Source organism: Typopeltis vanoorti, chromosome 19 (assembly GCF_054136105.1).
Source record: "Typopeltis vanoorti isolate ZY-2024b chromosome 19, IOZ_Tvanoo_1.0, whole genome shotgun sequence".
In the NCBI taxonomy this organism is placed as follows: Eukaryota; Metazoa; Arthropoda; class Arachnida; order Uropygi; family Thelyphonidae; genus Typopeltis; species Typopeltis vanoorti.
In genome coordinates this window covers 91,122,797-91,146,265 of record NC_143567.1, presented here as the reverse complement: position 1 = coordinate 91,146,265, position 23,469 = coordinate 91,122,797, and the positions used below count along the sequence as shown (strand labels likewise).

Below are 23,469 nucleotides of genomic sequence, written 5' to 3'. Positions count from 1 at the left end.
ATTACATCATCTGCCTGTATTTCCTTCATTTCTAACTGCTCACCTTACAAATCAAATATAGACTATGTATTGTACTGTATAATGTTCCATTTATCTCATAATTGTAATGTTTGAAAACTTTACTCTGGGCACTTTGTCATATGCTTTTCAGATCTATAAAACTTAAATACAGATCTTGTTATATTCCTGTGATTTTTCAACTATTTGTTATAAAATGAAAATCTGAGACAACTTCTACTTAGGTTCAATCCAGCTGCTGCTTCTCCTCCTCCTCCAAGTTTCTCATCCACAATTTTACTCAGCTTCTTCTTCTCAAACATGCTTACATAAATCTTACCTGGAACAATTGCAGAGCTCTCATAGTTCCCATCTTTAAAGATGGGAACTATGAGAGTTCTGCAATCTGGAATTCCACCTGCCCACCAGGCCCTCTGAATTATGAAGTGTAGCCATTGCAAAATTATTATACCTTCATATCTGAACATTTCTGGTGGAATATCAAATGATTTTCCTCATTTCCGTAACTTGCAATGTGAAAAAACTTGATGGCTTTTTCTACTTCAAGTATTGATATATATATATACTCCTGTTTGCATTCCTCTTTAAAATTTTGTACTACTAATCTGTGATGGCTTATTTTGTTTAACAGTCTTTCAAAGTAATTACTCCAGATGTCCTTATCTTCAGTTGTCATGTCACCTTTATCATCTTTCATTCATTATATGGTAATCTTTCCTCCATTTCTAAGCTTTTTCAATAGCACCAGCATTTTGCCACCTTTCTGATATTTATCTTCTGTATTCTTAATGATGAATTCTATTTAGCATTTTAGAATTCTATGTCTTCCCATGAATTCTATTTAGCCATTTTTACACATAGCTTAGCTCTCTTACATTTTTCTTTGCATTCTTTTAGTACATCTGCCAACTGATTTTCTAGAAACTTAGTATGCTTTCCTCTTTTCTAGAACTGCTTCATTAACTTGTGTCCATCTTGGTCTTCTCATTTTTCTATCCTTGTAGACAACTTCACCATATGCCTCCCTAGCTGAATTAATCAATGTTTACTTCAGAGTTTGCCACTGAGACTCCAACATTTGGTTCTTGTTTTCAAACTGTTTCATTTTCTTTCAATACTGTTTGTACAGTTGAGTCTACAGTTTATCAGTAAAAGCTGCTGAATTTGAATTATTTTTAAGTTTCTTACATACTCATTGAAACTAAGTGATGGTCACAACTCCCAATTTCATATCCTCTATATAACCTTGTATCCTGAACCAGCATGAAAATATCACTATCAGCAATAACACAGTCGAGGCTTTTCTTATTTCTTGTGTCTTCACTCCATGTGAATTTGTGCATATCTTTTTGTTGAAACAGGTAACATAAATTGGTCCTGAGAAGAAATCCAGCAGGTAAAGGGGGAGGTGGAAAGTTCTGATAAACATCTAGAGCAAAAATGATATTAAAGCAACTGATATAACCACAAGAAAGAACATATGAATATATAGGTGGTATAAGCTCTCGTCACTTGCCTTAGTATCTCCTATAATGCAAAGCACATCTTCTTGCAGACATGCATAATGCTATGCACTAAGGGAAGGTCGAAACCCAGACCGGTTTCGACCTTTATTGAGGTCTCATTAGTGGAAGCCAGACCCAGTGGTGGTGGTGATACGAAGGTGGAAGTAATGGAGAAGTCATATTTACCTATACGAGTTGAGAAAAGGTGTCACACTTTATTATTAAATTACTCTGGATTAGAGAAAGATGTTGGAAGTTTTTTCACTTGGTTAGACTATAAATTATATATTTAGTTTAACCTCCCTACCGGCCAATGTGGATGAAATAGTGACGCGAATTGCACTTCTTATCCATGTTATTCAATGGGTTTTAGAGCTTCATATCCAGATTTATCTCGACTTCTATAGACGTCGTGGCTGGTTGAGGGGTTAATCCTTTATCCAAGTGTAAGCAAACAAAGTTTGTGCCTGAAGTATCTTCAGGACTGGGGAAACTCGTAGTAAAGGTGGTATAAGTTCCCATCACTTGCCTTAGAATCTCCCATAATGCAAAGCACATCTCCTTGCAGACATGTATAATGCTATGCATTAAGGGAAGAGCCACTACCCAGACCAGAGTCGACCTTTATTGAAGTCTCATCGGTGGGAGCCAAACCCAGCAGTGGTGATACCAAGGTGTAATGGAGGAGTCATAATTACCTATACGAGTTGCCAAATTTATAGTCTAACCAAGTGAAAAAACTTTCAACATCTTTCTCTAATCCAGAGTAATTTAATAATAAGGTGTGACAACTTTTGGCAATTCGTATAGATAAATATGATTTCTCCATTACTTCCACCTTGGTATCACCACCACTGGGTCTGGCTCCCACTGATGAGACCTCAATAAAGGTCAAAACCGGTCTGGATAGTGGCCAGACCGGTTTCGACTGCTCCACTAAAGACCAACCACTTCCCCTAGACCTACCTGGTGTATACCATGTCCCTTGCAGCTGTAAATTGTCCTACTTTGGCCAAACAGGCAGGACAGCAAATAAAAGAATCTCAGAACACAAGGACTACATCCGATTTCACCAGTACAGCCACTCTGGGCTTGCAGACCAAGCTGTTGAATACTTGCCACAGAATAAGGTGGAAGAAAGCCACAGTAATACATCGCAGCAAGTTCAAATATGAAAGACTATTCATGGAATCAGCCTTAGCCCTTAGGAACATGCCAAACTTCAGCAAATTTGGATGCATGAGACTGCCCCAAATTTGGGAAACATACATCAGAAGAACTTCAGCCCAAAGGCCAAGAACACCTAATATAGCCCGCCAGGGGGCACCATCAGGACTTTAGGAAAACGGTAGTGTCCTCGCTTCATTTCTCATTTGCTGTTATGTAGTATTTGCGTGCATGTGTCTTTATCTTATGTTCCCATGAAGATGGCAATGTGACATTGCCGAAATATTGGAAAGTATATATTATTAAAATTGATTTAATTTATATTTCTAGTATACGTTGTCAATTCCTTAAGTATTTAATTATCATGTTTAACCAGTGTATAAGCCTTTCTACAAGAATGAACTAAAAGAAGAAATTAAAAAGAAAAAGCAATCGTGGAAGAGATATATAACATCAAAGCTGCAGGTTGATAGAGAACTATACAATAACTAAAGAAATAAAGTTAAACACTTTAGTGAAAGAAGAGAAAAGAAAATGCTGGGAAGGCTTCGGACATACTTTAGAACAAAATTTTAAAGGAAAAAACCAAAAACTCTTCTATAATGTTTTAAGAAGAATGAAGTCAGAGAAAGAATGCCCCGCCGGCAGAGGTTGGTCGATTGGTAGAGCCTCTGCTACTAATGGCTCAGTTAAGTAAGTTTGAACGCGGTTAGTAGTTGGAAGGGAACAATCGTTCGATGCTGTTGGCACACTCTCCCTCGATGAGTCTTTAGACTCCCTGGAGGTGTCAAATAATAATAATAATAATAAAGTTTATCAAAAATAAGGATGGAAAGTTACTCACAAATTCCGAAGACATCATGGAAAGGTGGGAACAATACTTCCAAAAATTATTGGAAGATGCAGGACATGGAAAAAATAGAACCCTAAGAGCAACACGTGCAAGCAAAATAGAAGATCAAGGTAAGGAAATTCATGAAATGAACTGTTAGCAGCAATAAATAAAATAAAACTGGAAAATCAGCAGGCCATGACCAAATAACACCAGAAATGGTAAAGAATTTAGGAATGAAAGCCATAAAATTTCTTTTACATCTATTCAATGTCATATGGAAAAAGAAAATTATTCCCAAAAACTGTGAAGTAGCAATAATAATCCCTATATTTAAGAAAAGAGATAACCATAAATGTGAAAACCAAAGGATTTCACTTTTAAGCATTCCTGGAAAATTGTATGCCCATATTTTAGAAGAGAGGCTTAGGAACCAAATAGAGGATACACTGGATGAAATGCAATATGGCTTTTGAAAAAACAGAAGCACACAAGATCTTATCTTCAGTCTTAGAGAAATATCAGAGAAAATATTGGAATATGGAAAAGAACTACATGCATGTTTTATAGATTTTGAAAAGGCCTTTGACCGAGTTCCCAGACACTTAATATGGCAAACATTAAAATAAAACAAGATACAAGGTAACTTAATAACAGCCATACAAAGCCTCTACAAAAGTAATAGCAATTATGTAAGAACCTGTAATAATAATAGATCAAAAGAATTTGAAACAAATGTAGGATTGAGGCAAGTCTCTATCCTTAGCCCTCTTCTTTTCATTACAGTAATGGATGAAATTTTAAAGGTATGCCAAACATAAAAGTTCCACCTAGGATACAGGAAACTGAAAAAAACAGGATTTCAGACATGGCTTTTGCAAATGATGTCGTGATTCTAGCAAATACAGCTGAAGATTTGTAGTACAACATCAACATTTAATATGAAGAAACAAAGAAAAGGAATATGACCATAAATATAAATAAAACTAAAACAATGATCATATCTAGAAACCAATCAAAACACAATAAAAATAGAGAACCATCAACTAGAACAAGTTCACTCCTTTAATGGCAGACTAGACACAGAAATTAACAACAGGATAACTGGGGGGAACAAAGCTATTCTATGCAATGAAAGGTCCACTCCTAGATAAGAAAATCAGTTACCCAGAATACCAAAATGACAGTGTACCATTCAGTGTTTGTACCAACATTAACATACAGTTGTGAGTCCTTGGTGTTCAACAACAGGAAACATAAATAAACTACAAACAATTGAAATGAAATATCTTAGGAAAGTGGCACAAAAAACAAGACTAGACCAAATAAGAAATCAAACTATAAGAGACAGCCTTCAAGTGGCAACTCTGAACCAATCCATAACACAAGCCCAAATGAGGTGGTGGACATCTTAATCGAATGGAAGCAAAAACTGTATATGAAAGCCAGAAAATAGGGAAAGAAACATAGGCAGGCCTAGGAAAGGTTGGCAAAAGGAAATTAAAGAGAAATTGGAAAAGAGAATTAACTGCAAAGCAGCAAAAGAACAAGCCTTGGACGGCACGGAAATCTCTCTGGAAAAATCTCGACACTTAAAAGCACAAGAAGGTCATAAACGAAGAAGAAGAAGAATTAAATCCCAGCAACTAAAGGTCAAAAAAACATAATACAAAAAACACATATAATTCGGTAATTATAATTACTAGGCCAATGAATGGGTGAGCAAAGCATTTCAGGCCTCCAATAAACAGGGTAGTGGTCAGGCACTAGATGACAAAATTCATGTAGCACCTAACAAGCATATCCCTGACTGCAATGGAATTCAAACCCACAACCTATCAGTTGGAGAGCAGAAGTGCTATCAACTGAGCAAACCAAGTCGGCAAGTTTTAAATCCAATATTGGCAAGTTTATCCTTTCTCCTTAAATGACTGTTCCTCTGCAGTACTAGAGTACTATAATCTGAATAACCTTTCATGTACAAAATTATCTTAAAAAGAATATTTATTATTCTCTCTTAATTATTAAAATATGTTTCAAAAACTAAAGTCAGTCTCTTTCTTTCAATTTGCTGACAAATGAATCTGAAAAATCATATCAACTATAGTATGCCCACACTTTGTAGAGCTTTGCTTGGCTTAGTGCCAAGAATAGTCGATTCATGCTGAAGGGGAGAAAGAAATGAAGGACGTACGAATTGGTCGCCAACACGCGAAATCACGTGCTCTATAGGTAAAATTTTCCAACTGTTATACAAGCAAACTAGTTACCACTTTAAAAATTACAATGATCATAAAAGAAAAGTTAATTTTCCGACGTGTAATAATAAACAACTCATCACAGAAGACAGATTGATTAACCTATTATCGGAATGGATTCTCCATTTTGTGACATGCGCAAAAGTGTCGAAGGGTCTCGAATCTGTGGGCGTACTATAGTTGATGTAAGCATTTGTAAACATTTTTACATTATCATTATTAACATTTGACCTCCATGCAGTCAGAGACTCATCGTGGGAGGTACACGTTATTGCACGCAATACTCATCCAACCTTGCCTTAACATATGTTAAAACAAGCTGAAAAACTATTATCAGACTTTTAAAGACAGAGTCAATATGATAAAATTTTATTCCAGCTCTTCAACAGAGCTTTAAATAAATAAAAAATTTTTTATTTAAAGAGGAGACCTCTAGATCTCCCCCCCCCCAACTGAAAGGCCTACATCTGAATCAGAACCAGTTCTAAGTATTTTGCTGTTCCAAGCAAAAATTTTTAAGCTGCTTCTTCCCCAAACACACACATACACTTTTTCTTATTATTATTATTACATGATACATCCAAGTAGTCCAACAGCTCATTACTATTTTACCAAATATACATAATATTACAGACTATGCTACCTACAGACAATGAAATTCCATGTGTCCACCTGTACAATTTGCCTGTATGCAGAGTGAAAGACCACAGTTTCCAGAATAAAAAATCCTGCTGACTTTTGTTGTTGGCTTTTGAATTTTTTTACTTTGAAATTAAAAAGAAAAAATTGAAAATAAAAATATAAAATTTGAATTTCGTGAAATAAACAACACTAGAGCTTACCCTAGTCTGACACTATTACAGAACAAACCTTGAAAAAGTTTTTTTTTTTTTTTTTAAACTAAGGTGCGAGCTGGTCTCAGATATTATTATTATTATCAACATTTGACCTCCATGGAGTCACAGATGCCTCGTGGGAAGTACTCACTATTGCGCACAATGCTCATCCAACCGCATCTTAAACTGATTCAATGTGTCCCCATGCAGAACACAGGCAATGCATTCCACTCACCAACCACCCTCCATGCAAAGAACCTGCTTCTCACTCCTTTGCTCACACCCTCCTTATACAGTTTCCAGCAATGGCCTCTTGTTCTACTCCCCTCTCCAATTCTATGAAAAATTTCTTCCATGTCTACCTGATAACAACTCCTGACCGGCTTATATTATTATCATTATTATTATTATTCAGGACTCCATGGAGTCAAAAGACTCATCACAGGAGGTCCCCCCCCTAAGAAACACAAAGTCTATCATACAACTCCTTAAACTCATTGACCATTCTTGCTCTCACCACTCCATCAGGCAATGCATTCCATGGTTCAACCACCCTCCAGGAAAAAAAAAACACTCTCACCCTCTTGCTCACAGATTCCTTTCGTAACTTCCAGGGATGGCCTCTTGTCATCACTCCTTCCCACTGTTCAACCAAGCGAAAGAACTCCCCAGTGTCAACCCTGTAACCACCTCTCAACAGTTTAAAAGTCTCAATCGTATCACCTCTCCTTCTTCTATCCACCAAACTCTGCAGTCCACATTCCCTCAGTCAATCCCCATAACTATCATTGTACAGTCCTGAAACCATCTTTGTTATCCACTTTGTACCCTTTCCACAGTTAATTTATTCCCTTCAAATCCTGGGGACCAAATCTGAGAACAATAGTCTAAATGTGGTCTGATCAGGGTCTTATACAATGGAATGATAACTGTTTTATCTCTGCAGGTCGGCATCCTTCTCATTATTGCAGCAATCGTATGTGTCACCTTTACCACCTTTGCAATATGTCCAATAAATTTCAGGTTTTCTATCAATCATCAACCCCAGAGCTCTTGTCTCCCCTACTTCCTCCAGTATAACTTCTCCCATAGAGTATGCAGTGTCCCATCGATGTTTCCCAAACCTCAAGACCTTACATTTTGCTGCATTAAACCGACCCCATTCATTTGCCCATCTATCTAGCTTATTCAAATCCTCTTGCAGGGCTGCCGCATCTGCACTATTACTAATAATCCTTCCCAGCTTCACATCATCCACAAACAACTAAATATCCCCTTGCAATCCACTGACAATGTCATTGATATAAAGGTTAAACAATATAGGTCCCAGTACTGAGCCCTGTGGGACCCCACTTGTAACCCTCTGCTTCCTTGAAACTTCCCCACCATACACAACTCTCTGATACCTATAGGATAGCCAATCCTGAATCCAGTTGACCAATCAGACATCCAGACCCATGTGCTGCAACTTACTAATAATCCTTAAATATCAGCTTATCATGTGGCACCCTGTCAAATGCCTTCGCTAAGTCTAAGAAAATGGCAGTATATGCCTTTCCCTCATCTAATGCTCTTGTAACTTTATCATAAAAGACTAGCATATTGCTAAAACAAGAGCGCCCCTTCACAAATCCATGTTGACTCTCACAGATAACATTACCCTCATCTGTCCAATACTATAAAGAGTATACAGTCCTTCACTACTTTCTCCAAGATCTTACTAACTACTGATGACACAAAAAAACTGACCTATAATTAGACACTTCCAGTCTGCTACCGCCCTTATGCAATGGCATGATCTTACCTTCCTTCCATTCCATGGGCACCTTTCCCGCAGCCAGACTTTCATTGAAAGCCAGGTCAAAGGCACTGTCAGTTCCCTAGCACATTCTCTCAAAACTCGTGGTGAAATACCATTCAGTCCCACAGCTTTACTAACATCCAGAGTACTCAGTATTTGAAACACACTCTCCTCCTGTACCTCTAAACCTCGAACCTGCCCAATCCCTCTAGCATTAAAACTGACTCCTCCAGGATGAAAACCCATTTTAGTCACCTCGTACGACACTGCAAGTCCTTATAGTCCTTATAAGGACTGGCTTAAAGGGGAGAAGCAAGAATGCTTTTCATCTTCCCCGTTATCTGTAGAGGACAGTGTAGGGAGAAGGTGTTATTGAGCTATTAAAGCTCTGACAATAGCCGAACCTCAGTTAGAACTCCACTGACTACAGCATTGCCATCCATTACCCTCCCAGGGTTTCACCCATCCTCAAATCCACATTCCATGTGTGGATTTGAGGATGGATGAAATCCATCCTCAAATATCATATCCCCCCCCTCTTCCTCCTATTCACGAGGCTCTACAACTTACATTCTCTCAATCTGTCCTCGTACTTCCCATTCCAAAGACCACTGACTACCTTTGTGAATCTTCTCTGTACCCTTTCCATCATCACCACGAAAACCTGGCAACCAAATCTGTGACAATAATCCGTATGAGGCCTGATCAAGGCCTTATACAATGGACTCATAACCTCTCTATTTCTGCATGTCAGGGTTCTCCGCATCATTGCCGTTATTCGATGTGATGTCTTCACAACTTGTGCAATGCGGCCACTGAATTTCAGGTACTTGTCCACCATCACTCCTAGATCTATCATCTCCTCTACTTCTGTTCAAGTTTCCCCACCAAGTGTATACTTTGCATCTCATCATTGCTTACCAAATCTCAAAACCTTACACTTGGCAATATTGAACTGATAGTTCCACTTACCTGCCCATGCATGCAATCTATTCAAGTCCTCTTGTAAGGTATTAACATCAGCCTGACTGTGCATTGCTCTCCCCAGTTTTGCATCATCTGCAAACAGCTAGATATCACTAGTTAAACCCAACCCAATATCATTAACATACAAATTAAACAATGGCCCCAAAACTGGCCCCCGAGGCACACCACTGGTGACCTTTCTCTTTCAAGATACTGCACCCCCATATACAACCTTCTGATACCTATCTACCGCAGTCACTGATCCAACACAGAAGCCTGTTATCCAATCCCATCTGTTTCAATTTATTTAAGAGCTTGTCATGTGGCAGTCTATCAAAAGCCTTTGCAAAATCCAAGTACACCACTGTATATGCATCTCCTCTGTCCAAGGTATTTGTCACCTTGTTATAAGTAAGTTAGTGAAACATGATCTCCCCCTTAACAAACCCATGCTGATAACCACAGAGAATACTGCTGTTATCAACCCATTTCTGTATCCTACTTCTCACCAATCTCTCCAGGACCTTCACCACAATTCCAGATATACAGACCAGCCTATAATTTGAAGCTAAAGTCTTATCACCACCTTTATGCAGTTGAACAATTTTACCCTCCTTCCACTCCCTTGGAACCTGTGCTGTTGCAAAACTCTTATTAAACAGGCATGCCAATGCTACTGCCAGTTCCCTGGAACATTCCCTTAAGATGCATGGTGATATGTCATCAAATCCTATCGCCTTATTAACATCAAGGTTATTTATTTCCTCAAATACCTCCTGCTCACTCACAATTAAGCTACCCTCTCCTATTTCCTCTACACTTAAGTTCATGATTCCACCCTGATCAGGATGAAACGCTCTTATAAATTGATCACTGAATACCTCAACAATGTCTTCTGCAGCAGTTACCATTCTACCACTTTCATCCCTTAGCTTCATCTTCCCATGATCATTCTTCCTTCTACTTGCCACATATCTAAAAAACTCTCTAGGGTTTTTCTTAGCCTGATTTGCCAATTTCTGTTCATACTCTAGTTTTGCTTTCCTTACTAACTGAGTCACTCTCCTGGCTTGTTCTTTATATTCTTCATGTGACTGATTACCATTATTCATCTTGTACTTCCTCCAAAGTACTTTCTTTTTCCAGATTTCATGCTTAAGCTCCACATTCATCCATTTTACATCTACCTTATTCAGCTTTTTGACCTTTGGGATACATTCGTATATTGATGCTGTTATGTATTTTTTTGTAAGTTCCCATGCAGCATTTATTTCCTTACTGCTCAACTCCTCGTTCCATGTTATAGCTCGAAATTGTATCCTAAGCTTGTCATATCGCCAGCCTTATAATTCCACATATATCCTTTCCTTGCAAAAGCCTGCATATAACTAGCCACAACACAGGTGATTACATCATGATCACTTTCACCAACTGGAGGAAAATGTGAAACTCTCCCCCCTTTGACAATTACATCCTCTGATGAAATGATGAGATCTAGAACTCTTGATCCTCACATGCCTTTCTTTACGTGCTGTCTGAGATAGTTATCTCTCAAGAACTAGAGAAATTCACTTTCCTTATTCCCAAATGCTATCTCTTCATTCCAATCTATACCGCCATAATTAAAATCACCCATAATAGTCACCCTTCCTTTGTTCACTAATCCAAGTTGTTTATAGATTTCTTCATCATCATCATCATCCACATACCCAGGCCTATAGCAACATCCAACTAAATATGTCTTCCTCTCAGCCTCCACATTACACCACACTGCCTCATAACCATTGCCACTATTTCCCCTTTTCATGTCTACCTTATGTGGACTTAATTCCCCTGCTATCATCAGCCCTTCCCATCCTCATGAAAAATACTGTACCCTACCCTTCCATTTCTATTCCTGTTATGATATCATCTTCATTCAACCATGTTTCACTTATTCCAATGATTTGTGGGAGAATAAACTCAATCACTGAAACAATTTCATCCCCTTTATTTCTGATACTTCTGGCATTTGTAAACAAACACAATAGTTCGTTTTTAGGTCTATAGCCAGTCCTATCCAAGCCATATGTTGGTTGTGATTTCTCCACTATTACAAGGTTTTTCCTTCCAAGCCAGTAATTCTTGTAGATAAGTTTATATGTTGGTTAGACATAGCTTCTAATTTTTTTTAGGAAATGACAACATAAACTAGATTATTAATTATATAAAACTTTAAATTTCAGAAATGTTACATTGCCATCTTCAGGGATCATAAAACAATGATTGTGAGTACCTGTGTGTGCACAATCATTGTTTTGTGATCCCAGAAGACGGCAATTGTATGAGAACATTGCCGAAATATAGGTAGTTATTAAAGTTTTTATAATTAATAATCTAGTCTACATTGTCATTTCCTAAAAACTTAGAAGCATTCCAAACCAGTAACTCTGTAGTACAGTCACAGGAAATGCAACAGTGCCAGAGAATATACACACAATTATCAGGCATAATATAGACTGCGATGATGAGATAGCACCTGGAAATAAAGAAAATGAGTTTCTTTAGTTTTTGAGGGACAACTACCTCAGGCAGTATGTAAGAAGACACACACCAGGATTGAGGGTCTTGAATTTGATCATCAAATCAGAGGATGTTATTTTAAATGAGGTGTCAAATCATCCTCCAATTCATGAGAGTGACCATGATGTGATTACCTGGGTGGTTGCCAGCAGTATGAGGACTTCTGTGAAGAAAGGGTATATGTGGAACTATAAGGCTGGTGATTATGAGAAGCTCAGAAGACAGCATGCAGGTGTAGCATGGAATGAGGAGTTGAGTGGAAGGGAGGTCAATGCTGTTTGAGTGATATTCAAGAACTATCTAGTAGAAGCAATGTTCTAAATGTATTCCAAGTAACAAAAGTGAAGCATGAGCAGCACTTGGCTAATGAAGCCCAAAAAAAAAAAAAAAAAAAAATCCTAAGGAATTCTTTCTATATGTAGTCAGCAAAAACAAGAATGATTATGGAAGGATGACATTGATTGGAGAAAATGGTATAAGAATAACTGCTGCAGAAGATATAGTTGAGATATTTAATGAGCAGTTCATATAGACCTTTCATCCTTGTGAATATGACATCATTGAGAGTTTGAGAGCAGTGGATGATGAGGAGAGATTGACTTGAGTGAATAAAAGGTATATGCAGAATTGAGCAAACTTGATTAATAAAGCTGTGAGACTTGACAATATATCACCAAGTATTTTGAAGGAATATGCCAGAGAGTTGACATCTGCCTTGACATATTTGTTTAATATGAATCTTGCATTGCGTCAAGTTCAAAAGGAGCAGAAAGAAGGCAAGATTGTGCTGACTTCTGTCACCTCCCTTCATGAGGGAGGTCACAGAAGTCAAGGCATCAAATTATAGGCCTATCTGTATGTCAGTTGTTGTGGTTAAAGTGTTGGAGAGGCTGGTGATAACCAGGATCCACAATTGGGTTGATAACAGTGGTATTATCTTTGATGGACATGGAGTTGCTAAACAGAGGTCATGTTTTAGTAATCCACTTACTTATTACAATAAGGTGATGACTTCATTGGACAAAAGGAAATGAATACACAGTAGCATACTTAGATTTTGCAAAGACGTTTGATAGATTACTGCATGATAAGTTGATAGTCAAACTAGAGCAGATGAAGTTAGATATTAGACTAGTGCACTGGATTGGAGATTGGCTATCTGACAGATACAGCAAGTTGTGTATGGGGAAGCAACATCCCAGAAGAGGAAAGTCAGTGGTGTGCCTCAGGAGTCTGTTTCAGAGCCATTGCTATTTAACCTGGTTGGAAGTCAGCTGAATAAATATATATGGGATAAGAGAGAAATTAGTCAAAACACTAAACTAGCTGTATACAAGACAGTATTCAAAACAATTTTAACTATGGATCTGAAAGCTGAGTTAGAAATAAAACTCTTGATCAAAGACTGGAGACCACAGATATGAGTTCCGAGAAAGATTAGGGGAACAGATGGCATCAATGGCAATATCATATTAAAAACGAGAATATTAGGAAAGAACTTGACATTATTAGCATTATCAGGAATGTGTTAGCAGAGTTAATCTCAAGTGGTATAGTCACTTTAAACAGAATGGGAGAGAAAAGATCAGTTAAAGAGTTCTTTGTCAGGATGGCAGACAGAAATATAAGATCTGATAACATTGGAATGTTGACAGGTAACTGGATAATCTGGAGGAAGGTTGTCGATAGGAAGTTTGTAATGACATAACTCTTCATGCAGTATTATCATAAGATCATCTACACCCCCCCCACCCCACGAGGGTATGTGTCAGGAATTTGATGATGATGAAGTATTTTCTAAAAAAAATCACACTCTGCAGATTTTCAAATCTAATATTAAAAAAATTTCTTTTAATTTCCTGAGATTTGCCTCCCACACAAAGTATTAATATACTAGACTGTATTACTGGTTGAAGAACCATAGTTTCATCTAATGGTACAAAAGGAAAGAGCAAGGACAAGAGGGCATCCCTGAAAGTTGTGAAATGAGGTGGTGAGTAAGAAGTTGAGAAGCAGCTTTTTTTTCCATGGAGGACAGTTGAACCATGCAATTCATTGCCTGAGAGAGTCTAAATTACCTCTCCTTGACTTAGTGTTGTCTAAGATGAATCTCTCCATAATGAGTCTTATGGAGGTCGATAATAATAAAAACCTCTCATGTTTAAGATTGTCATTAAAAAAAAAAAACTAATTTTATATTAATGCCTCATTTGCATTAAGCGTTTTCCTCCAATAAGACTAAACACTCTAGTTTTATAAGTTTGTAAATACTTTTTAACTAGTATTCTAGTGTAACTAGAAAAACTAGTTACAGATGAGAATTCTAATTATTATTATTACATAACACCTCCAGGGAGTCCAAAGACTCATCGAGGGAGGGCACCTACTCTACAGTACTCCGTCTCCGCCAACCGCAAATACCTTCTTCATCTACACCAACGCCATCTACTGCCGACCACCCGCACCATTATTTTCACAGACAATCACAAAACATCCATACCCATGGCAGGATTCGAACCAGCAGCCTTTTGGCTGGAGAGTGGATACACTAACCACTCGGCCGGCCAGGCTGGCAAATTTTAATTCAAGAATTCATTTTCACCATTTTCTAGTATGCAGCCTCAAAGGATGTACAAGAGTCTATTGCAAATAAGATTTTATGACTAGTTTCTCAATATCTACACTGTTCCAAATTGTTCTTTAATAACAGACCAATTTGGAAGAATGTCAAGTCTCTAATTTAATCTTCTAAGGCACTCTGAGCTGTTTTAGCCATCTGTTTTGCTTCACAATTCTTTTACTAATCTTTCACCCATATACCATCATTATGTTTCAGTTCCTATATACCAACTTGATTAGCTCGTATTCAAAATTAAGTGGATATTGAATACCACATTATTTCTTATCTGAATAAGAAACTCAAAGATAGGAAATCTAATCTAAGAGTTTCATGCTGAATATAGAAAACTATATATAAATAAAGTTCGGCAAGTCCAAGCGTAAGCCAACACCTGGTAGTGAAATGCCAGGGCAACTCGTAGTAAAGGTGGAGCAAGCTGCGATCACTGTCCGTAATATTTTCCCATAATGTAAACCACAGCTCCTAGGAGATGTATTACTGTTCTACATTTTGAGAGAAGGTCACTACCCAGACTGCTTTCGACTTTTTTCGATAATTTCAGTAATTGATTAGCTCTGCTTACACACACTCTTGAATTTTAATAACATCCCATTATTTTTCAGATATTTTCAATAAGGTTCTGCCACTGACACCACCTCTTCACTCCCCAAATTTTACACAGAGATCTTATATCTGTGGTCTCCAGTCTAATCAATTATTTCTAATCTCTCTCTCATCCCTAACTATTAAATCTGGTTTTGAAAACATTATATTGCATATTACCAGCTTCATCTTCTGGCTAATTTCTCTCTTGTTCCATATAAATCTATAAAACAGGCTTCCCACCATACAGCCTTACTTATTCTATTACTGTATCTATGTTCAATCCCTGCCACTATCATTAAAAATTGTATACAGAAATAGCTAAATAAGTTATTACTGCATAGTTTTACAGTTCTGAGAATGCAGTTCTTGATTTAATTTGCTTCTATGTACATTTTCAGTCTTATTTTTTTGCCGGTTTTTATAGGAAATTTCTTAACTCAGAAATTAACTTAGCTGGAGATTTTTTCAAGACTTGTAACAGATTTATCGAAGAGGACAATGTCATCAATGAAGAAGAAGTGTATGCTTAATATCTTCTATTTAAACATCAATTTAATAACATTCTAAATAAAGTGGTCCATATAAATTACCTCAGAGGTAGCATACAATCTTGCCTCACACCTTATTTAACATTCAACTATCTTCCCATAGATCCTTCAATTCTAACTGCCAGTTTGCAATTTCATTTATACCATAATGATTCTGAGTTTTGAGCAGTTATATGCTTTTTAAAGATCAACAAAGTGAAGTAAAGATCTGTACAATATATCAATCATTTCTGCGCTATTTGTTGTAAAGTAAAAACAATCCCTATTTGATTTGCATCAAATAGGGATTGTCTTGGAAGAACAAGCTATATACAAACAATTTCTTATGGCTTTTTTTCAAGTATGCTTCTAAATCTTTCTGGAACACTCATTGTGTTCCAGAAAGAGATATAGTTCCTAAAATTATAGACCAATTTACTCAATGAGGAAACTGGTCTATAATTCTCACATTCAGTTTCATTTCTATTTTTATGAACCCATACAACAAAATTTCTACTCTAATCTTCTAGATCTGACTTATGACCAGTCTTTCTATATTATACAAAGACAAAGAAAATCTTTTATAATATTCATTTCAGTATTTTAGGTAGAATATCATCTATTCTGTTGCCTTTTCACATTTCAGTTACGGTATTTCCTACTTCAAATAGTGATATGTCCTTATGATTACATTCCTCCTTGATTACTTAGATATAAGGCTGCATACTGTATTGGTGAGCTGTGTTTAAGCCTCAAAGTGGAATGAGATTCAGGTTCTTAGGGTGATGGTATACAATGGACTGCAGTTCCAAGAGCACTGCAAGTGTTGTGCTGCTATGATAAGAAGTACAATGACATGTAGGGATAAGGAGTTGTGGTAGTACATTTGTATAATACATTGGTCAGCCAAAATATAAACTACTGCACTTAAATTTGATTGCCTAGTTTTCATTGTGATGTGGAAACGCTAGAAAGGATTCAGAGATGAATGACCAAAGCGACATCATGACTCTATGCAAAGCGGTTGAGGAAATATAGATTGCAGAGTTTGGTGGTTAAAAGGAAAAGAGGCGACATGATAAAGACCTTCAAGCTGGTTATGGGATTTTACCAGATTAATACAGATACCAACAGTGGAGAATAAGATTATTATTATTATTATTCGTGACACCTCCAAGGAGTCCAAAGACTCATCATGGGAGGACACCTATTGTACAACTCTCCATCTCCACCACTACACCGAACCTCTACCACCAATCAACAACATCAGCGCCATCTACTGCCCACCACCACAGCTAGTATTTTTTGTCTGCAAAATTGCGTGTGTTCTGAAGGGCCGATTTGTCTGTATGCGGGATGAAAAAAAAACTGAGTTTCCAGGAGAAAAACTCTGCTACCTGCATATGAGATCGGCTAACTCATTTTCAATTGAAAAAGTCCATATAAAGATTCCTCCCGTCATGACGAGAATCGAACTTAGGCCTTTTCCAGTCGAAGGGCCCAACGTACCGTCGTTCTTCCAATTGCACTACGGAGGCAAGATAGGAAGAATGAAAAGCCATTCCTAGAAGCTAAGTAAAGATGTGGTAAAGAAGGATGTGAGAAGTAGATTTCTTACATGGAAGGGTGGTTGATGATTTCAAGATTCGATATGATAGACATATTGCTAGTAAAATGGAGCTCTAATAATGAGTCTACTGACTCTATAGATGTTACTGTAACAATAATACTTTTTATCATTGTTTTATAGTTTGTTACCTTATTTAATAATTTTTCAAAGCAATTATTCCAGGCATCCAAAGCATTCTTATCTCCAGTTTTTATATCGTCTTTCCCCCAGCTTTCTTTGAAGCCTCCAAAACATATTGCTACCTTCATGATATTTATCTTCTATATTCTTTCTAAAATCTATCTATTATTTCTGTTTAGCTACATTTTTTTTAGCTAAATATTGATATTGTTGTCTACACTTACACAAAAAAAGCACAAACTGACTTACTAGGCAGAAACTTTGTATGTTTTTTTTTCCCCCCTTCTTCTTTTCACTGTTTTCACTTAACAACATATGTCTAACATGGAATTCTTATTTTTCTAACTTGCAAGAACTTCACCACATACATTCTTGGTAGGATCAGACTTTGCACTCTGTCTCTAAAGTTGAGTTCTTTTTTTAAAACTCCTACATTGTTTTATTGATGGTACTTTTACTGGCCCTTCCCCTAATGCATAACATTAGACATATCCGCAAGGAGATGTGTTTTGCATTATAGGAGATACTGAGATAGGAGTGTTGGTAGCTTGCTCCTTCTTTGCAACGAGTTTCCCTGGTGTTGTACCACCTTACCCCAGTCCTGAAGATACTTTCAGGCACAAACTTTGTTTGCTCACACTTGGATAAAGGATTAAACTAATTTTATTATACTCTAACCAAGTGAAAAATAAACTTTCAACATTTTACTGATAGTATTTATATATTTCAGTCTACAGTTCATCCCATACATGGCACTAATGGGCTGTAAATTCTGCCACCTTTCATGTGTAAAATTATACAGATTTATAATCATTATCATTGAATCCTTGATATGTACCCTCAAGGGGGGGTGTATAGAATACAAAGATGGAAGTTACTTAAAGGTCAAAAATAACTGGGAGGAGACCTCCACATAGCATTCTAACGAATGCATAGAACCAACAGTGGCTTCAGACCTAGCGTCTAGTACTCACTTCCTCACAGTGCACTACATTAGTAGATATTATCTGGATTCTGAACAAACTATATTCTGTACTGTCAAAAGAAACTGATGGTAGATGATTATATATATTTTCTCACAGCTGCTCTATTTCTGCACTACGACTTTCCTCTATAAGTACTTTCATGGGCATTGCTCCTCTGAATTAGCCACTACCATTCCTCCACTTTCTTCTATGTAAGAACTAGCAACTGGCCACATATAAGGCCCATACGCTGTCCAACTGCAAACATGCTAAACAAACTTCTCATCATCTTCCTTCACTCCATCCAACATTATTCTTTGGAACAATCTCACACTGTTTTTCTCACTGAGTATAACCTCCTCACTCTTTCTTCTTAATCACTTACTCACATATGGAACTGTAGTGTCATAAGTCCTGTAATCTTTAATGTGTGGTTAAACAGCAAGTGCCCAAGAGCTCTGCTCTTGGGCACTTGCTGTTTAACTCATTTTTTAATATTTCATGTATTTATATGTGTATATATTTCATGATGATGATGATGATGCAGAGTTGGGAATCATTATAAGAAGTGTTGCTGAAGTGTATGGTGTAGCACTTTGGAGTGCAGAGGTATAAGGCCACGTACTTGTACTGGTGGAAATATGCCTTTATTATTATTATTATTATTATTATTATTATTATTTGACACCTCCAGGGAGTCCAAAGACTCATCGAGGGAGAGTGTGCCAACAGCATCGAACGATTGGTCCCCTTCCAACTACTAACTGTTCTCAAACTTACTTAACTGAGCCATTAGTAGCAGAGGCTCTACCAATCAACCAACCTTTGCCAGCATATTACGGCATATGCTTAGGAAATTAATAAGATTCGAGATCTGCAGGGGACGGCTGACAATGGACTGAAGTTTAGAGGGCACAATGTACGTGTTACAAAGACTACACATTGTACTGCTGCTATGATAGTGTGTATTGACAAGCAGGGATAAGGAAGTACTTGTGCCAATGTATCTAATGCAGTGGTCAGACCACACATAGACAACTGGGCTCAAATTTGGTGTCTATATCACATAGACATAGAATGTCTATGTGATATAGACATTTTATATCTATATCACATAGTTTTCACTGTGATATAGAAACACTGGAGGGTATCCAGCATATACAAAGCAATATTCTGGGATGTTAGTCACAAAGGAAGGTTGGTTGAGGAAATTTAAATTACAGAATTTGCAGATGAGCAGAAAACAGATAATATGATAAAGATTTTAAAGTTAGTGAGAGGGCTTATTACCAAATTAATACAGAGTGCATTATAAAAAGAGTCAAAGGTAAGAATGAAAGGCCATCCCTAGAAGTTGTGTAAAGGTGTGGTAAAGAGGGATGCTGGATTTTTTTTATTTTTTATCATTTTTTTTACACGACGACATTGTAAATGATGGGAGCATAAACAAATTTAAGATTAAATATGAGATATGTGGCTAGTTAAGTGGACCTCCCCTGATGAGTTTGCCAACTTCATGTAGGTTGCTGTAATAATAATAACATGACAGTCCACCACTAATTCTATTCTAAATTTATGGACATTTTTCTGTTCATTACAGTACTCATTCTTATACTGCTCAACATTAAGCAGTAATTGTTACTTCCTCTTTCAAATCTCCCTGTATACTCTTGCATCTTTGATGAATCTCATTAAAAACAATAACTTAACTGATAAATTTCTTCTATATATCAGAATAATTTTCCACTCTGATGTTTAGGTCTGAAGAAGAACCAGCTTTTTCTTTATTACAGCCTTTTCTAAGAACAGGAAAAAACTCTCTGCTTCCAGCCTGTCATAGGATCCTTGATACAAATAAGTCAAATTGTCTATCTACATTTCCATTTCAAAATATCATATGTAATTAGCATCTCTATAGCAAACTGAACAATGCATCTTTTGACTGGGAAAAAGACCTGAGTTTGATTCTTGTCACAACAAGATAAATCTTTATACAATAGAAGGCAACTTAGACAATGTCATACAGACACAGTAGGGTTTGCTCTTTACAAAACTCTGGTTTTTTCATCCTGCATCCAGGCAACCTGGCCAGAAAAAAACACACATTTTACAGACAAAAAATACTACTGATTGGAGCTGGTAGCATCAGTGTAAATGAAAAATTAAGTGGTGGAGAGAGAGGGGTGCCCTAATGCAATAAGCTCTTTGACTTCTTGAAGGTGTCAGATAATAATAATAACAATTATCTGAAAGTGGTCTCATTCCATTCGATCTTATTGGTTCTAGTAATGACAATTACATCAATAATTTTCTCTAATGCATCTGTTAGCTCCATTTATTTTCACTGATGCTCATCTTGATGGTATCCATTTTGATTTCTGTAGAAGGTGTCACAAGCTGACTTTCACTGTTCACTCCAGTTTTTGACAAAAACAGCTGAGAGTTGTGTTACCAGGCAATGTCTCAGCTGGCATGAAACTGATTATGTTGTCCCAACATAACATAAACAGCTTCATGTCGTTTCACCCAATAAGAAATATAATTTCATTAGTTTCATCCCAAATTGCCAGTTCATCCTTTCGGCATTCAGATGGCTACTAATTAACATAACACACAACAGGAGCATGAGGATTGGATAGATGATGAGAAAATTTGATCAGTTCTCTGCATTCCTTGCAGAATATATGAGTCCATTTCCAATTACCCTTCAAACCTCTTCTTAAACTTTAATATTTGGGACATCTTTTAATGAATTTTTTAATTAATCAGATTTGAAGACACTAAATTCCTAATATTAAAATTTGAAAAGTTTTTCATCTGTCGCACTAAGGAATTTCTAATAGGTGAAATTTCTGATATATGTATATTACAAATGGTGTGTGTGTACACATGCACAGATTGCCTCTTATGTTTTGTTTTTTTTTCTCGGTGTGAATATATTATTCTTTTATGTAAATCTACCATTGCAAGGTAGAATTCACATAAAAATCCTACATATTGTAATACATGGATTTAGGATTTCAAATGATCATCAACAGCTCCTCAGATGTTAATGACTGTTTAACAGCCAGGCACAGAAGAGCCTACCATGCAAGTGAAAAAGAGAGAGTACCCTAAAATTTGAAAGGCAAAGGGCAAGAAAATATTGTGCAGATATCACCTCCAGTGAACATTTTCCATCATTGAATTCTACAAGAAAAAAAAATATATAGTTTACAAAGACAAGAATGGTATGTAATGTAAGTTCGCTTGTGCTCTGTACAGGATAAAAAAAAAAAAAACTCTTCTGAATTTAAATATCTTTAAACTTTTCGGACTTAGATTTCACACAGTAACACATCTGTAATATTCTCCAAATACATATTGGTTTGCTATGTTGAAATGATTAATACCCAATCAATTTTATATCCTGGTGGTCACTAGAAATATTTTCCTGCGATTCTTTGATAGAACTTACAGAGGTCACCCATTTTTCTGCTATGCAATTTTTAATGCACAATTTATAAGCAATACATATTAATCAGTATATACGTGTTGGAGGGAAATAAATAAATGAATGGATATCTTAAAGAAGCAAAGCTGTACGAAATATGATATGCGAAGGTATTAGAATAATTTGCGTTTTCAAACTCTAAACAAAACATAAATAATTTGTTGTTTCAAATGAATCTTTAACAAAAATCACTTCAAAATAAACAGATCCAAGATCAACCTAATATAAAAGCAGCTCTTGTGTAAAAATTTTTAACATTATCATCAGGTTCTCCTAAACGATGTACGATAATTTAGCTGTTTTTTCAATTCAGTATTATTAGACTCAGAGAATAAACTTACATTTATAATAAATCATAATTAGTTACAACTCTGTAGTATACCGGTATTCTGTTTTTCGCTAGCATAAGTTCATATCTCTTAAGATGGCTTTAAAAAAACCTAAGACAGTTACACAACATATCGATCAAAAAAAAAGGGAAAAAATTAAATTAATACTCTATTAACAAACAAAGGAAAAATAAGAATATTCCCCAAAACCCGTCATTTTGTCATCATCACAATCGAAAATACCCGAACATTCCCGAAAAGGTTACGATCGGAGCTCGTATATTTTAAAACCATGTGCATGAAAATATACATACCCACGCATACAACCAAATAGCCCACTTTGCAATACGAAATCGACTGTAGCCCAATATGGAATTCATTGAGAAAACATAACATTGAAAGAATGTCATTCCATTATGATTTTTAGAGTCGGTAATACTGATAATGTAATGAAATTATTTTTTCCATTCTCTTTTTATTTGTCCTGCTGGAGGGGGAAAAAAAATAAAATTTCCACATGTGAAAACTCTACTACACCGTATATGGTCGGTTAATTTAGTTTCACTTTAAAAGCCCCCTGATAAAGGTTCCTAACAAGACTCGAACCTGGTCTTTTCAACTGGAGGGCATCTCGAAACCCACCGAGCTACACAGACTCTTCTATATATAGGTGCGCCAGATATTTTAGTTGTTATAGTAGTTAAAATCATGTGTTTAATCATTTTGTAACACCAAAAAACATAATAATAGAAAACAATTTCTGGGAAAGAGTCTCTTCATGTACATACTTAGGTCATCTCATTGATCTAAACTGTGGAACCCAAAAGGAAATAAATAGGAGAGTTCAACTTGCCTGGGGTGCATTCAGAAAATTGAAAAGCATTTTTCTAAACAATGATTTCCCATTCTGTTTAAAAAGGAAGACATTTAACCAGTGTATACTTCCAGTCATCACATGTGGTTGTGAAACTTGGTCGCTAACAAAAGCACTGGCAAATAAACTAACAACAACTCAAAGAAAAAAGGAGATGTTGATGATAGGCACCACATTAAAAGATAAGAAGCGAAACACCTGGATAAAAAGCCAGACTCACATCACTGACATCATTCTTCACCATAAGCGACTAAAGTGGAAATGGGCCGGAGATCTATCCAGGAGAGAAGATGCGCGATGGACCGCTATAGTAACGAATTGGATTCCAAAAGAAGGGAGATGGCGCCGAGGACGTCCTAA

At 36.6% G+C, this 23,469-nt stretch overlaps 1 protein-coding gene across 4 annotated transcripts in view; it reads right to left on the bottom strand.

The window, feature by feature from the left end:
* Nucleotides 1-22,382, bottom strand: part of LOC150096338 (cell division cycle and apoptosis regulator protein 1-like) — a 557,664-nt gene extending 535,282 nt beyond the window's left edge. For all 4 annotated transcript variants that reach the window (XM_090408838.1, XM_090408841.1, XM_090408840.1 and 1 more), the window contains exon 1: nt 22,248-22,382. The gene's annotated coding sequence lies outside the window, so the exon portion shown is untranslated. The remainder of the gene's footprint in view (nt 1-22,247) is intronic.
* Between the last annotated feature and the right edge of the window lie 1,087 nt (nt 22,383-23,469).